Genomic DNA, 16,858 nt, shown 5'->3' with positions numbered 1-16,858 from the left:
CTACAATATTTACATCCTCCTGCAAGAACGCATAAATCCGCGCATACGTTTTGCACTGTTTTGGTTGCCATCAATTATGAAAATGTATTTTGAACAATTTGGAGCGAAAAGTAACATATCAGAACACATTATTCCAATGTCTCATACTTTATTTATTCCAAGAAAATCGGCACATGCGTTTGCAAGTTCGCATGATGAACCTTTGAAATTTTGATGATTTTTGTACGTTGAGGGCCTATTTTATCAGACATGTGTAATGTGTGATTTTCAGTTACATACTGAATTAATATAGCTAAAGTTAAATAATCTTTGAAATTAATGCAGTCAGTAATCTGTAATTAATGTTTAATTATGTTAAATTGGACAAGGTGAGAAACAACGAAATACAAAATAAACCACTCAAACTGCAACATTTAGAAGCATCATTTCTTTGATAAATATAGCTAAATAATACAAAAACATTGTTACTCTTTTAGGTATCGTCGCAAATTTACACGTCAACAGAAAAGTGTCCGTCATTGACATATTTCAGCAAAAGTGTTATTTTTGACGGTTTAGGTATATTCTTTATTATCTTTTCTTATTTTTCTCTCCGATTTCTTACAAATTTTCCTAGCATTCGTCCAAAAGCTTTCAGGGCAGAAAATACAGACGATACATCGCACTTTATTGATTACGTATTGCAACTTGTAACCTTAAACGTACTCAGGTTTCAACTGATCGTGGCTAGTGTGACAAGAAACCTTCCAGTCCGAAATGAATAACCCTGAAAAGACTGATGCCGAGGAGCAGAGTCAGATGCTAATGTCTAGCAAAATGCTAACAAATACACATAGTTTAAGTGTGAAGGGCAATGTGTAATATTAATAAATGATAGTAAACAATAAGCACAAGTATCGTTGATTAAATAAAATCATATTTAGATACATTAGAGTTTTATAAAGTACTTTATAATTTGTATTCAGGCAAGACGACATGTAGTACAATAAAATAAAAGGTGCGCTCGTGATAAACAATTGTATCATCATATAAATATAATAGCTGCCATATGCTAGGTTCAAAATGTTTAGGAAAAGTTAAGTTTTGATCTTTAATTTGAATTTCTATGAGGGGCTGTGCAATTATTATGAGCCCAGGTGGAAGGGGAAATTGTGAGGGCAAGAAAGAAATTTTTTGGCGAACCGAAAGGGGGGAAGCCATTTTTGGCAAGCCGAGAGGGTGGAGCAAGCAATATTTGGCACAGATTCACGAGGCGCCTTACGCTTTTAAAAATAAGCCGTTTTTCCTGCTCGTTGCGTTCGCAACATATCTACACCATTTTTAGGTTTGCAAATTTGGGATCCCAAACATTTGGCATGTACAAACGGCAAGCGATTTTGGGCATACCGAGGGAGGGGGGCGGGGGATTTTTGGCACACCATTTGAAAGTTTTACCCTCCCGAGGGGCTCATAATTATTACAAAGCCCCTGAGATGTTAATACAAAGGTGATCCACTCAAGAAACGCAAAACTAGTTTAGAACAACTTTTTTGATTAAGTTTTATAAAATACTGAAGTCTAACATTCAATATAATTCATACAATATTTTGCTTTTTATTGTTAATCAGTTTAAAACTATCAGCAATGGGTCTAGAATTTTATGTGTGCTCTAATGTGGACATTTTGTATTATTATCATAAAGCAGCTTTATTGTTTAGTACAGATAAACCTATCTCGCAAGCTGATAAGGAATTGTTCCATCCACACTGTCTCCGGATGTTTGTAGTAGATGCTCAATATGACCTATTTATATTAGAAACTGTATCTCCACAGGCCTGAGAGAATTACTTCCTCTGGATGCAAATTACACTTTAACCTCGTGGCCAGCTTATGAACAAGTTTTAAAAGCAGATCCAATTAAACAACAATAGTTTACTTATAAAGAAATATAATTATAGACTATTGCATTTCTATTTCATTTTAAAATGTAACTCTAATTCTAAAATGCAACTCTAACTCTAAATCGAACTCTAAATGTAACTCTAACTCTAACTCTAACTCGAACTCGAACTCGAACTCGAACTCGAACTCGAACTCGAACTCGAACTCGAACTCATAAAAAGTAAACACTCATTCCACCCTTAGGGTTGGTTTATAATATTTTTGAGTGTCTAATTTAAAGTACATTGTTTAAACGGTCGCTCCGTGTGGAGACATGCTTGGGTCCTGATGGGGACCAGGCACAAACCAAATGCTCAAGCCAGGCTAAAAAGCCTATTATAAGCATGCTGGCCTGTATGGAAAGAGAAACGAGAAACAGATTTGAAGACAAAGAACAAGTAAAATAAGACCACTCCCAACAATCAATTTTACTGTCAGCCTTTGGGTCAAGGGAAAGAAGTGTTTAATCCAATCTCAACTTTTGGATAACAATCAATTGTTTTGAAAATAATCTATTTGTGGGCTTTATTTCCTACACGTTGATTTAAAGTCTAAAATAAGACTACAGACACATAGGGTGTCAAATTACTTAATTTCCATGTTTACGCCATTTAGGGTAGTTTTTATTAGCCTTACGCCATTTAGGGGTATAAAATTGGCTATAGGTGTTACGCTATTTAGGGTGCGATTCATAGGTGGTTTGACGCAGGTGGGAAGCACTTGTGGGTGAGAGTGACCCCATCATTATACGAATATTCCATTATACATACATGCCGACCTTTCCTAGATCCTAATAACTGTCCCTTCAAGCTTGACAGTAGATAAAGTAGAATAAACTACAATGATAACACGGCTTTCCTCTATTAATTTTACTTCATCTAGCTTGCTTCAAGAGACAAGGGAAGCAGCTGCAATATTGTAATCCTACGACCGTAGTCTTAGAATAAGACCTTGTCACGCGTCTTTCGTTACTATAGTTTGATCAGCTCGTAATCGGCGGGAATTGTTAGGCTTTTACCACTACGCCGAAAAGTAGACCCACGTTAAGAGTGGTATTGTTTGTGAGAGAGTGACCTGTCTGGTCTATATTGTGCGTGTTAAATAAAGCATAGACAAAGTATTGGACTGTCACAAGACATTTCTTAAAATAAAATACATCGATATTAATCCGCGATGTTATAAGGCCAGCCGATTATGAGCTGATCAAACTATATGTCCTTTATTAACATGATTAAAGTATGCTTATGCAAGGCAAATCAGGCTACAAACACAGTTTGTGAAATTTGATTACTGTTTTCTGGGAGAATAGAAGGCTTTACTTCATATATATAATTAAACAAAACATTCATCTTTGAACAGATGAGAAATCTTCAAAAAAAAACCAAAAATTTGTATAGATTACGAACATTAAAGTAGATCTGTGCCAACAATTCCTGATAGTGTGCCGAGTTCCTGATGGTCCTTCGTGGATCAGTATTAGAACGCCACGTATTTTGACTGATTCGCTTGCAGATTTTAGTTTATTCCAAGCAGCCCTGTTCCAGCCTGCTTCAGGATACACGTGCCAGCAGCCATTGACTATCAAATATTTAAAAGTTCGCCCCTGATATGGCTTTTGAAAATCACACATGGACTGTTAGTGGTTGACACAAATCTATATTTAGCTGCTTCGAATCAATCCAAATCAAATCATGATGGAGGGAAAATATTCAGCTATACCAAATAACTCACCATAAATCACCCCACAGGCATCACACGCTCATCCCTATGTACACCACATAATTCTGCAAACACACCCCATACCCACCCCGTCGACTTAAACAATAGACAGGTTTAAATTTCCACATGTGGACGAGGTATTTGAACGTGTGACGTCAACTTGATACCACACCAAAAATCTGTCAGTACTCTTTCACACACCACTCTTCGCACGCCTAATCACTGAAAATCAAAATTCGTGCTTAATGTCAAAATGTGAAATTATAACTCATTCTAAACGGATAGAAAACTTTGCCTCCATTCTCTACAGCACCGTATCCTCAAACCTATAACCAAAGCACATCATTGACACGTGCTCTTTCTCTGTCTTTTTGTCTCGTGTATCTTACGAGCTGAATACTATTATAACATTCATATTATAATGCAAAACAGTCCAAAAGCGGTCCCTCTATGAAGTATGTTAAAATATAAGAGACGGTAAACTTTATAATGTTGATGGAAAAACCTATAGCGCAATAAATGGTGTCGTCAGTTTTAACGCGTCACCAACACCGACACTTCCACTCGCATTATCCTTCACCACTGCACCCCAAAATATGACGCCATTTGAAACCACTTGCTATGCATGACATCCTGTTGACATCAATGCATATTGTAAATCCTTCAGGTATACATCCGACACTTGTTTATAACCAAAATCTGACTTGAGGCACTAATCGAAAACGTTCATCCTTTTTGTTTCTATTTTTAAATATTTATTGATCCGAATCCGTGTATTTTCAATTTAGAGGTTTCTATTTATAGTAATATTAAAGGGTAGCATTGATAACAAGTCATTCCCCTTAGCGCTTGAGCTAAGAATAGCACCTCTACCTACGTCAGCAAAATGTAATCGAAAGCCGAGCAAATAGTTACCCTGGTACCCGCCTGCTTTTTGGTAAGGTTTTCATACAGACATAGAATGATGTGAAGTGAAATGAACACCTTGATTAAGGTTGGTTTATTAAAATTTACAGGTCATTGATTGTTTCGTATTGGGTTTTGTACCCCAAATTGGGGCATGTACCAAAATAATCCAATTCCCAAGTTTTGAGGGAAATTGTCGTACCCGTTCTGAGATTAGAAGTAAAACGCGTGTCACGACGGTATAGTATAGTTTATTTTATTCACACACAAATCGTGGTCCTTAGGCCAAATTACGAGTATAATGATGTATATTCATACGTAGCGGTAAACGTAAATAGAAAGCAAATTTATACTTCTACGCTACTCAAATTTGGTACACTCACCGGAGCGCTTTCACCGGGTCAACCGGCGTCTTCAGCGGATGTTATTGCTCTGAAGATTGTTGTTGCTAGTGATGTAGTACTAGGACACCTCCGATGACGTCACAGATGTTGATGACGTCAAACTTGAAGATGTTGTGCCGCCCCCTTTGTTCCGGGGGGTCAGGAGGTTGTTCCTCCGAGTATTAAAACCAAACCTTTTTTAAATCCTAAGCATAAATAACCGACGATTGGTTTTGGACACAATTTCAGCAATTTGTCTGTCCCATTGTAGGTTGTTCTGCATCCAAATACCCAAATTATTTTGCCTCAGAAACAAAGTTGTGAGGAATTCATTGATTTTGATAACATTATTGGGTTGATTCCTATTAAAGCAGACCTATAGGGCTGGACATTTCAATGGTTTATGTTTCGGATTATTATTGGCAGACCATTCACTGAATTCATCCAAAACATCTTGAATTTGGCTGGATTTGGGATGGATACAGTTCTCAACAATAATTATGAATCATCAACATATTTCCAACATTTTGTTTCATACTTGATAAAACCATCATTGATTATAATCTGAAAGCCTTTTTGGCCTAGTTTTGTACCTTGTGGGAGACCTCCATTTACAGTTTTGTAATCAGAAAGAACATGTTTATAACGAACACACTGTTGTCTATTGCTGACAAAGTCAGATAACCATGGCACAATGTACTCACGGACTCACATATGGATTAATTTCTCCATAAGTAGAGTATGGTCGATCAAGTCAAATGCTTTTGAGAAATCCATGAGTACCACTGTGCCAACGTTGCTGGCCTTGTCAGCACCTCGATGAAGAAAGTGAAACATGCTAATTAAATAATGTGAGGTTGATACACCTTTGACATTACCATACTGTTGGTGGTCAATTTTATGACTTAAATCTTATAAGTGGTATAAGTGGTATACCATAATTCGGAATGAGGCTACCACTTTCACATTCATAACATCTAAACGTAATATGTTTTAGATCTGAAATTTCACCTAGATTATGAGAAAGATATGAGCTTTATTCTAATGCCAAAATCTCTATTTTGTCAATCAGGTCACCAATTTATGGCTGTAAAAAACTTTCAAATTTCACTCTTTTTAAACAGCAAACACACGGATAGGCCAATAAAATTGATAATTCACCCACCACTAATTCGAACAGAATCCATTTTGCATGCGTCCATCTCCCAAAAGCTCACACAAAAACATATCAAAGTCCCACAAAAATCCAAGTAGTGGAAAAGTGCCTAATTGCCATGAATCCAAAATGGCCACCTATGCCTGGGTGAAATTTCAAATATGGTAAAATTTTGCTAAAAAATCATACCAATGTATTCCTCTTTTTGAGTTATAGGGGAAAAGGTCAAAATTTGAACTCTACAGGGGACAAAACTTTCTTTTCCAATTTTGATATAAATGGTCTCATATTGTTCCGATTGCAAAAACATTTAATAAAAAGAATAGTTTGCTACATCTCGGGTGGTTTATTAGCTTGGTAACATGGCAAAGTAGATCTTAATCCACTGAGCTGTGTTGACCTTGACCTATTGTGTGATGTTACCTGTGTACAAATCATCCAAAACAATACAACTTTTCTCATTTTAATTTACTTATGCCAAAGGAACATTTTGAGACCAGTTGGATTAAAATTGGAGCATATTTCCATAGTAAGCGACTGTGGACCCCACAATTGGACCTTATTTGACCTTTTTGCCTATAACTCCAGAACTGTATATCGGAGACTGGTCTAACTATTTTTTTTCTGAATCCTAATGATTAGAGCAATACATTGGTATGATTTAAAACACGATTTGACCAACTTTGAAATTTCATAAGCGGCCATTTTTTTCGCAGATTAGGCACTATTCCACTACTTGGACTTTGGGTTTCATATTGCTCCGCTTGCAGAAACATTAAAAACCAGCGACGTCGCCCTTTGTTAAAAGAATACAACAATACAAGAGCTTGCTTCTCGCGCTCAGCATTTCCTTGAAGATAAATATCAAAATATTAAAATATCATTTTTAATAATTTTCCATAACATTTGTATATTGTTAATTTCAAACAATGAAAATTATTGGACATCATCAGGACATTCTTCGTATTCAGAAAAGCAAGTCGATATGTCTGATGTTCTCTCGTGTCTCACAAAAAAACTACTATCCGATTCGTTAACGCTGCTATTGTATTGACAAATGATCCGTGTAACACCTAGAATTCTATTTCAATTTGCTTTGCTCTTCCGATTCTATTTTCCTCCGTTTTGCATACTCCTATATTTCACATTTTGATAAATCGGTTTTATTCTTTCACTCACACAGGAGTCTCGTTTAATATACACTGAACCTATGCTATGCATGTTTCTATTCATTTGAACTCATTTTTCATGTATAATAATGATAAATACTACCATGAAAATGAAATAATCACAATTTGTTTTTAAAATCCCTGTTTTTAGCCTTATTAACGGCTTATGCTGCACGCGGTGAGCGGGGTATAATACTACCCTCAGGGCGTTGAGTTCTTGAAAACAGGAAATCACACACGTTCCGTGTTTACTTCCTGCGGATTCGGTGTAACGTCGAACTAATAATTCATTGATTACTATTTATAGCAGCATTCAGTGGTATTGATCATGCATGTTGTACATATATTTGTGTTTTAAATATATATTATCCGATTTTCATCATGTATGAAGTAGATGCACTATGTAAGTCATGAGCACTGACCTAACAACCAGTCCTGGTATCAGCATAAGATTCAGAATCGATCAACTACCTAACATCAGCAATAATATTTTCCATAGAAAAAGTTCAGGAAACTTGAAGCAGATTGATAAATTGGTGATCAGGAGATATAGGGCATTGATGAACTGCTAATATCAGCAGTAGATGAGGTAATAATTGATGAACAACCTGAACAGCAGATGTGAGCATTGATGAACTACCTGAGAATGTTAAACTACGCGATACTGCAGAAGTTTACATTTTGATAAACTAGCAGCAGATCGGCAGATGGTATTAATGAAATAACTTTATTGTAGGCGTAAAATAAAGTAAGTTTTATTAATGCCAACACAGCTGTAGAACATCAGTTACTCAATTTGTTTCTTTATATGCGGTACGTTAAGGAATCGGACAGTGGCGTTTGCAAAGTGTTTTTGAGGGAACTGAGAGCAAATCAGACACACACACTTGCATTATGAATACGGGAAATGTTCTTCTGATATCAAATAATTGTAACTTTTATTTTTTTAATTCGCTATACAATTCAAATAGTTGCAATATAATACAGATTATATGGCAAATTTTTCCAAAACGATTTTTAAAATATTTAAAACATTCCTCAATATTCCTTGATATTTAACAATCCTCGAAGTAAACTTTATCAATCTAATGATATGTACTTAAAGTGTGAGCAGTTAGGAGGAAAAGCCATCCATCATTTGAAACTGTTTTTTGGGGAAAATGTATATCCTCAATACGAAAGGTCAACATTTTCAATTCTTGATATGGGGTAGAAACCAATGCTCCAGCCTATGTTATAAATAAAAGAGTGTGAATATAATGCTGAAATAAATTAAAGTGGCCAGGTACTATGGAACACGATCAAACTTGATAATAATTGTATAAACATTAAAACCATAAGAATCAAAGAGGGTTTACCACACAGCAGGATGAATTTTCAAACGGGTTTATGTCCTAGATTTGATGAAAATCATCCATAGTTTCAAGAATGGGTAAATAATGGTAATTTATTCAAGTATAGTCTAAAATTGACTCTTTCTTAAAGTAGTCGATGTAGCTACACGGATATTTGTGGCCAGTCAGTTCATAAATGAACTGCAGTTTAGCCCCGGAGTTGACCATGCTCAAATAAATTTGCCCCTAAACTTGTTCTTTAATTTTGTCCATCTGAATCTACATTAATCAAGATTACATTTGGATTGCATTTATAAATCGCACTATATGGACTCACTATGCATAACATAAATGCAAATTCAACAATGTTCTGAATCAATCCGAAGCAGATCTTGACAGATAGAAAGCTCAATTGCATCAGTAGAGAAGCTTGTAAGAGATAACTTTTGCCCCATAGTAGATAAGTACAATGCAGTGCGTATCATATGACCATATTGTGCTAGTTGACAGTACTTTACCAGGTGCATATCCTATTGAATGGCCCTCGATATGATAAAAATACATGGATTCAATTTCAACACATGGCCTACTTTTCATTTCCCGTTATGAAATCACAGTATCTAGGGGAGCTCCAAGTGTTGTCGATTTTAGTATTTAGGTTATGTATGATAACAAAAATCTATTGGAAAATAAGTTTGCGTGCTATTATTACTTTCGCTTCTTACAAAGTTCGTGTTTAACCCGGGAACGGTAAGCTTACCTTTCTACAGAGATCATTTTAACAGTTTGTATTTCGTTTATTCTGTTATCGCCGTCCTATTTTGGTATTCTTGTCATCCTCAGTCGTGAAGTCACTAAACCTTGCTGATTTGCTTCTAGAATGAAGAGACATTATGCAGGTTAACTTTTGGCTATAAATTGTCACCACTGTAGCGACGCATAGTTAAGAAATAAAATCTTGCATGGATCAAAAAGTCAAACTAGATTTTCCTTTACTTTTTTTGCTAGCATGTTAAATCTTTAAAAAGAACTTCAACTGACCTGATGCATCTTATTATAGTGTAAGATGTTTTAAAAGATGTCGCGAGCTAGTCTATCATCGCCCACGACTGGAAATTGAAGGTAGATTTCCGGATTGATTTCGCTTGAAATTATCATTGCAACTCTCCTACATTTCAAAGTAAACTTCGGTACCTGCTTAGTATATTACTAGTAGATACAGCGTTTATCCTTGGGTACAGACGAGTTCAAATAATCTGCCATTAAAATCACAATGAAATATATGATTTTCTTGTAGATACCGTTTTTTGTTTGTTTGTTTGTTTTTTGTTTTTGTTTTTTGTTTTTTGTTTTTTGTTTTTTTGGTTTTTGGTTTTTGGTTTTTGTTTTGTGTTTTTTTTTGTTTTGTGTTTTTTGTTTTTTTTTTTTTTTTTTTTTTTTTTTGTTTTTGTTTTTGTTTTTTTTTTTTTTCCTGTCTCGGTTTTTTTTAACATCGGGAGCAGACTACTTCAAATATACCTACCTCCCACCAAAGTAATAATATGCTAAGCCAAGTTATTGTCTGAACAGATGAATGCAAGGAAATAATGATCCGTTCATATTAAAGGGGGACTCCACCAATCATAACATTATGCCTTATATGTTAGAAAAATAATTATCAAGCACGAATCACATTGTTTTATTTAAAACAAACTCATATTTACCATAAAAACGAATAAAAACAGTCGGCTCTCAACACGCGATATTCAAAATTCCCGCGCCGAAATTGTCTAAGTGCAATGACGTAATGGTTATTTGTGTTCAATTGTCGTCAGCCTTCATTGTATTACTGTGACGTCATTGCACTCGGCGCCCGGGAATTTTGAATATCGCATGTTGAGAAACGGATGTTTTATTGGTTTTAAAGTTACTATGAGTTTGTTTTAAATAAAACCTTGTGATTCGTGCTTGATAATTATTTTTCTAACATATAAGGAATAATGTTGTGATTGCCGGAGACTTCCTTTAAGTCAGCCTCATCAATTTGTTTTGATTGAGTATATCCTTTAAGTATTACTTTCGATTATTTATGTTCTCTATTCAGTTGCATCGTATCACATGTAACCAAATATGTCACACAAAATCTATCAATCCATAAAATAAATGATTTTCATAACCTTTAGATACAACAATCATAATACCCTGCGATGTTTCGCTTTATTTTGTTTTGTATCTCGTCAGCTTAGCTGAACACGGAATTTGACACAAAATGTAAACAACATCTGATAGCACTTCAGGTCAACAGCATTAATGACACTAAACTGTCAAATACTCGGATTCTATTTTGTTGACAAAGAATTGAGTTTCCTCTCAACGGGCTGGACGATGTGACAGTAGCAAAACCAAATAGCTGCCGTTTATTACTTAATTGTTCTTTTAACCTTCTGTGTTGGATGTCTATGTCATGAAGCTAACCATTGCTCCGTGTTCATTGTCGCGACAAAGATGGTCTATCAGACTGGAAAGAATGTAAATACTTACGAACATTACTAGATGTTATCGAAGATATAAAAGGGAGAAAATGTCTAGCGATAGTAACATATACGTAATCAACTCAAACAATTTCTCTAAAGCAAAAGAAAGTAACCATTACAACAAAAGTGAGAATTGTTAATGCTTATGTGGGGTTCAATTTTCTATACAACGGTGAATTATGGACACTGACAACAAAACTTGAACACAAAATAGATGTTTTCCAAAGAACTCTATTAAGAAGAAAAATATCCATGCACAAAATTAGACAAAATGACAAATGCTGATCTATATACAATCTATATATTTTTGAGTGTCTGACTTTAAAGAACATTGGGATAGCAATCACCAATTGCTTTTAAAATAATCTATTTGTGGGCTTTATTTCCGACACGCTGATTTAAAGTCTGAAATAAGACTATAGACACTTTCGTAAATTGGTATCAACTTACCAAATTTCCCTGTTTGCGCCATTTGGGGTAGGTTTTTTTATTACCGTAGGCCATTTGGGGTGGCTATAGGCCACAATTGGCCAAAAATGCCTATAGGCGATTTTGGGTGAGAGTGACCTCAAAAAGGAGAGTTCCCAAAACTGTCCCTTAAAGCTTGACAGTAGCTAAAGTAGAATGAACTACAATGCTAACAAGGCTTTCCTCTATTAATGTTACAATATCTAGCTAGCTTCAAGGGACAAGGGAAGCAGCTGCAATATATTAATCCTACGACCGTAGTCTTAGAATAAGACCTTGTCACGCGTCGTCCGGCCATTACTATGGCTGTGCAGCAAATCCAGGATTGCACTTTCAATTTGAATACTTAGTATTTGAACGACAGCTACTGTGTCTCATCTTGTTTTGGTACTATTGTAGTCAATAATTGTTGCAGAAAGAAATTAAAGCCTCAATGTACGATTTCCATTAAATTGTTGAAATAATATTAGTAATAACTGACGGGAAGGGTTGATGTCCATTTTAAGTTGAAATAACAAGGTAAAGTGAAAGAAACCCCACTGGTTATTTTGGCTATTTAACATGCAGTTCTATGGGAGGACATATTATCATAATTTTTAAATTATGATAATTATGTCGAACTTTGCTCTGTTGACCTAAAAAAACAAAACAAATTTGGCCGATTCCATTTAGGTGCAAGTTGGGACATGTGTAAACATTACAAATATGTGACCCATCACATCGAAACACGGCAGTTGTCGGAAACCCACATTTAAAGATAATAAAGAAAATGTACCCCAAAAAATAAGGAAAATAATAAAAAATTTGAACTGTATTAATTTTGTCACATAAAATCGCCATTTTACATGCGATATTAATGGAAGAGGTGTCATTTTAAAGCTTAAAAACAGCCCTATTTCTTGGTAAAGAAATCTCTAAGTTCATTTCTGACGACAACTGCCGTGTTTCGATGTGATGGGTCACATATGCAAAAAAAAATCAGGTTTGAAAAAAATTAACCAATTTCATATTATAATATCGTACATTGTGGCTTTAAGCGCCCGGGCCCAGTGCCCAAAAAGCCAGGGGCCACAACCAGTTCTGTGTCACAAAAGTTGAAAATAGAAAAGGTAATACCAATTTACAAAAATACTTCGTTGGAAAATACTGGATAGAGAGGGCCCTAAATTTTGCTCCGGGCCGTGAAATAGTAAATAAGTATGTCAGCGCCAATATACACATGTAGACACTTTAAATCCAATTTTACGAATTTATATGTTACTGGATGTTCAAGATGTGGATCTGGTATACCTTTAAAAGAATAATCTTGAGCAGTATATAACATGCATAATGTTTGAGTGTAACATGAGATAGGGCACATAATGTCAAGCCGCTTAAACTTCACTCGAGCATTATAAGCAGGTGACCCTCGTAGCGGAAGGCAACTATAATCAGTTACAAACATGACAAATAAGACACATGCGGGATATTTAGTATGCGTCTTGTATCAGTGAAAACCTTTCGTGGGTTGAATACAACCAAGAAATGTCTTTTGCTACTTTCCCGAAGTATTAGTACATACCACGGATCTGTCCTTTCAGTTTGTGAAGACACATGAATACATTTTAAATCCAAATTTAGGAATTTATATGTTACTGGATGCTCAAGATGTGGATTTGGTATAACTAAAAAAGGAATAATTGCTTCGACCAACAATATCTCGTGCACCCTTAAGTATGTCATCGCCCATATCCACATGTAGATACTTTAAATCCATTAACATGAGATAGGGTACATACATATGTCAAGACGCTTAAACTTCACTCGAGCATTAGAAGCAGGTGACCCTATAATCAGCTACAAGTAAGACCCAGACAGGATTTAGTATGCATCGTGTATCAGTGTAAACCTTTCGTGGGTTGGATACCACAAAGTGTACATGTGTCTTTTGCTACTTTCTCAATGTATTGGTACATTGGTCTCAACCCTGGGGTTATGGACCTTTTGGGCCTTAGCCCTATAACTGCTAAATTGTTGGTGTAAAGTATATAAAGGTATACATATCTAGAATGGCAAAATACTTGCAGTCAAGTTAGCTCAATCGTTAAGGCGTTCGACTATGGTGCGAAAGGTTGGGTACATATTGCAGAGAGGAGTCTAGTCGGGGCTTCCTACGAAATTTTATTTTACTTCAATAATCTGCTAACGTCTCAGGCAGCGGAGTGTCTCGGAAATCAACGCGCCCCCAAATCCAGTAAAGCGTTGAGTCCGATTTTTTCCATGTAGTGTTTTCGTGATGCCTATCACTAAAACAATCTGATTAACGAAGTTGTGTTTGAGACCGTTGGACGGGTCATCCACCTTTCACACACGGCATATCTACAATATTTACATCCTCTTGCAAGAACGCATAAATCCGCGAATACGTTTTGCACACTTTTGGTTGCCATCAATTATGAAAATTTATTTTGGTGCATTGGTTGTACGGCTGGCAGTATGTAACAACTGCAGCAGCAGACAGACATGATTAATATATTTCTTGAACATGTTAAATGTTGGTGCTTTAACTATCCTCACTGTACAGTGATCTTAATACCGCGATATCTAAATGTTCATTATTACAGGTCCGATCAGATTATGATTCCACGTGGCCACACGAGACCGTGTCTTTGGAATGGTTTCCATTGTAATGCAAAAGTAGCTAATCAGCACATTTTGGCATAAAAACTTTAGGGGCCGTTCATAATTTTCGCCATTTTCACTTACGTACAAAGCGTACGTAAGAGGGAGGGAGGGGGTAAAAATCCTGGACATGTGTACGTAAGAAAAATGGCGATTTTTTTTTTTTAGCAATAAAACAAAATGCAAGTGCAAAATTATGGTATGTTCCAATATTTTATTCATAAGTGATAACCTAAAATTGTTCAAATCGTTTTAACAATTTCTATAACATGCCATGCAAACAATAATTTATACATTATGCTTACTTTATTTCACACCAAAATACTTAAGAAAGTATTTTCCATCTGTGCGGGGATCAATGACAGCAAAGGCTCTAGTGTGGATTGTCACTGATGCGACAAAAGACATGATACCCATAGTTTAATTGCAAGAACATACACCAAACATGCCAAAGGGATGTCCCCTGGTCCCCCCCCCCCCTATATTTGATGTGATCCCGGGGCCGGGTGTTCTTAGTGTAAAAGAGAGTATAGGATGGTCAGCAGATTTTGGAGTGCATTAGTCAATAGTTTAGATTCGGGCTGCATTTTAAGCTATATTTTAATTTTTTGATGGCTTTCGCTTTCATGAAAAGGAAATTTTTTCAGTATTTCTCAACTTATCTGTAAAAACATTAATCCAGAACCAACTGTCCTCCTGGAACACTAATATAACCATAACCCTAAACCTAATCAAACATTTAACCTAAACTCTAACCCCAACCCCAACCTCTCAGTTTTGCTATTAAAAGTAGTAGGTCTACTCGTGGAAATCCTTCGCCATTTTATTTGTACGTAACTCGAGGGAGGGAGGGGGGTAAAAAGTTACGTACGCTTTGTACGTAAGTGAAAATTACGAAAAATATGGACGGCCCCTTAAACAATTTGGAGACTTTTGGAAATTAGAACACATTATTCTAATGTCTCATACTTACGTATTTATTCCCAAAAATCGGCACATGCGTTTGCAAATTCGCATGATGAACCTTTGAAATTATAAGATTTTGATGATTCTTGTACGTTGAGGGCGCATTTTATCAGACATGTGTAATGTGTGATTTTCAGTTACATACTGAATTAATATAGCTGAAGTTAAAATAATCGTTGATATTAATGCAGTCAGTAATCTGTAATTAATGTTTAATTATGTTAAATAGGACAAGGTAAGAAACAATGAAATACAAAATAAACTGGGACATTTTAGCATAATTTCTTATATGAAGAGCTTTGTTTCAAAACCCCGTACATCCACTTTTGGGTGAAATTGAGTTATTGACATGACATTATAGTGTGGGTAAAAATACACATTTTGGTGGTTGTTTGACCTTCATACCACTTTCCCTTCCGGAGATATGGTATATTTCCCGTTTGGGAAATCTTAGGGAATTTCTGGAAATCTGAACATAAAATGAATATAGAATTGTTTTGTTTTAATTTTTGATGAAAACTAGTAGCATGGAATGTTCTTTACCTACTAAAACCAAAGGGAACTGTTTTTGGGTCACTTTTTTGAAAAACATCATTTTAATTAACAAAAGGTGTAGCTTCGGAAATACACAAAAAATGCCATTTTCACGAATTTAATTAAAAATTCATAATTAAACAAGTAAATGAGATATTTCAATTTTTCTTTTTGATTTTGAAAGCATTAGTCAAGTTACATAAAGTAGTGCAAACAAATGGGTTCAAATATGATTGCAAAGGTGATTTCTATAAAAGGGGTAAATTTGTTTTGTTGCAAAAGCCCTTACATCCACAAAAGGCGCGATATTAAAGAAATAATAAAATAAATAGGAAGGCTTCAAAATTGTACCAAACCTATTCTTTCAGTTTCTATTCATCAACACTTTATCCAAACCCAAATTGAATCAAATCGAACCAGTAATACTTACACAATTAAAAAGCTGTTTTTCTCAAAAAGTCAAAAGCGGATGTAAGGGGTTTTGCAACAAAGCTCTACAGACACATCGTTACTCATTTAGGTATCGTCGCATATTTACACGTCAACAGAAAAGTGTCCGTCATTGACATATTTCAGCAAAAGTGTTATTTTTGACGGTTTAGATATATTCTTTATTATCTATTCTTATTTTTCTCCAATTTCTTACAAATTTTCCTAGCATTCGTCCAAAAGCTTTCAGGGCAGGAAATACAGACGATCGGGCAGACGATACAACTCACTTTATTGATTATGCAACTTGTAACCCTAAACGTACTCAGGTTTGAACTGATCGTGGCTAGTGTGACAAGAAACCTTCCGGTCCGAAATGAATAACCCTGAAAAGACTGATGCCGAGGAGCAGAGTCAGATGCCAATATCTAGCAAAATGCTAACAAATATACAGAGTTTAAGTATGAAGGGTAATAAATATGTGTTAATAATAATGAATAATAGTAAACAATAAACACACACATAACTATTGTTGAATAATAAATAATTTTGATTTACCCTCTGAATTTTATAAAGTAGTTTATAATTTGTATTAGGGTGAAACGACATGTAGTACAATAAAATAAAAGGTGCGCTCGTGCTAAATGTACATACGATAGCTGCCGTTTGCTACACTCAACTATGCATTAAATATCAAGAA

The sequence above is a fragment of the Amphiura filiformis genome, chromosome 2 (genome assembly GCF_039555335.1).
Source record: "Amphiura filiformis chromosome 2, Afil_fr2py, whole genome shotgun sequence".
Lineage (NCBI taxonomy): Eukaryota > Metazoa > Echinodermata > Ophiuroidea > Amphilepidida > Amphiuridae > Amphiura > Amphiura filiformis.
Note: the sequence above shows the minus strand (reverse complement) of the source record.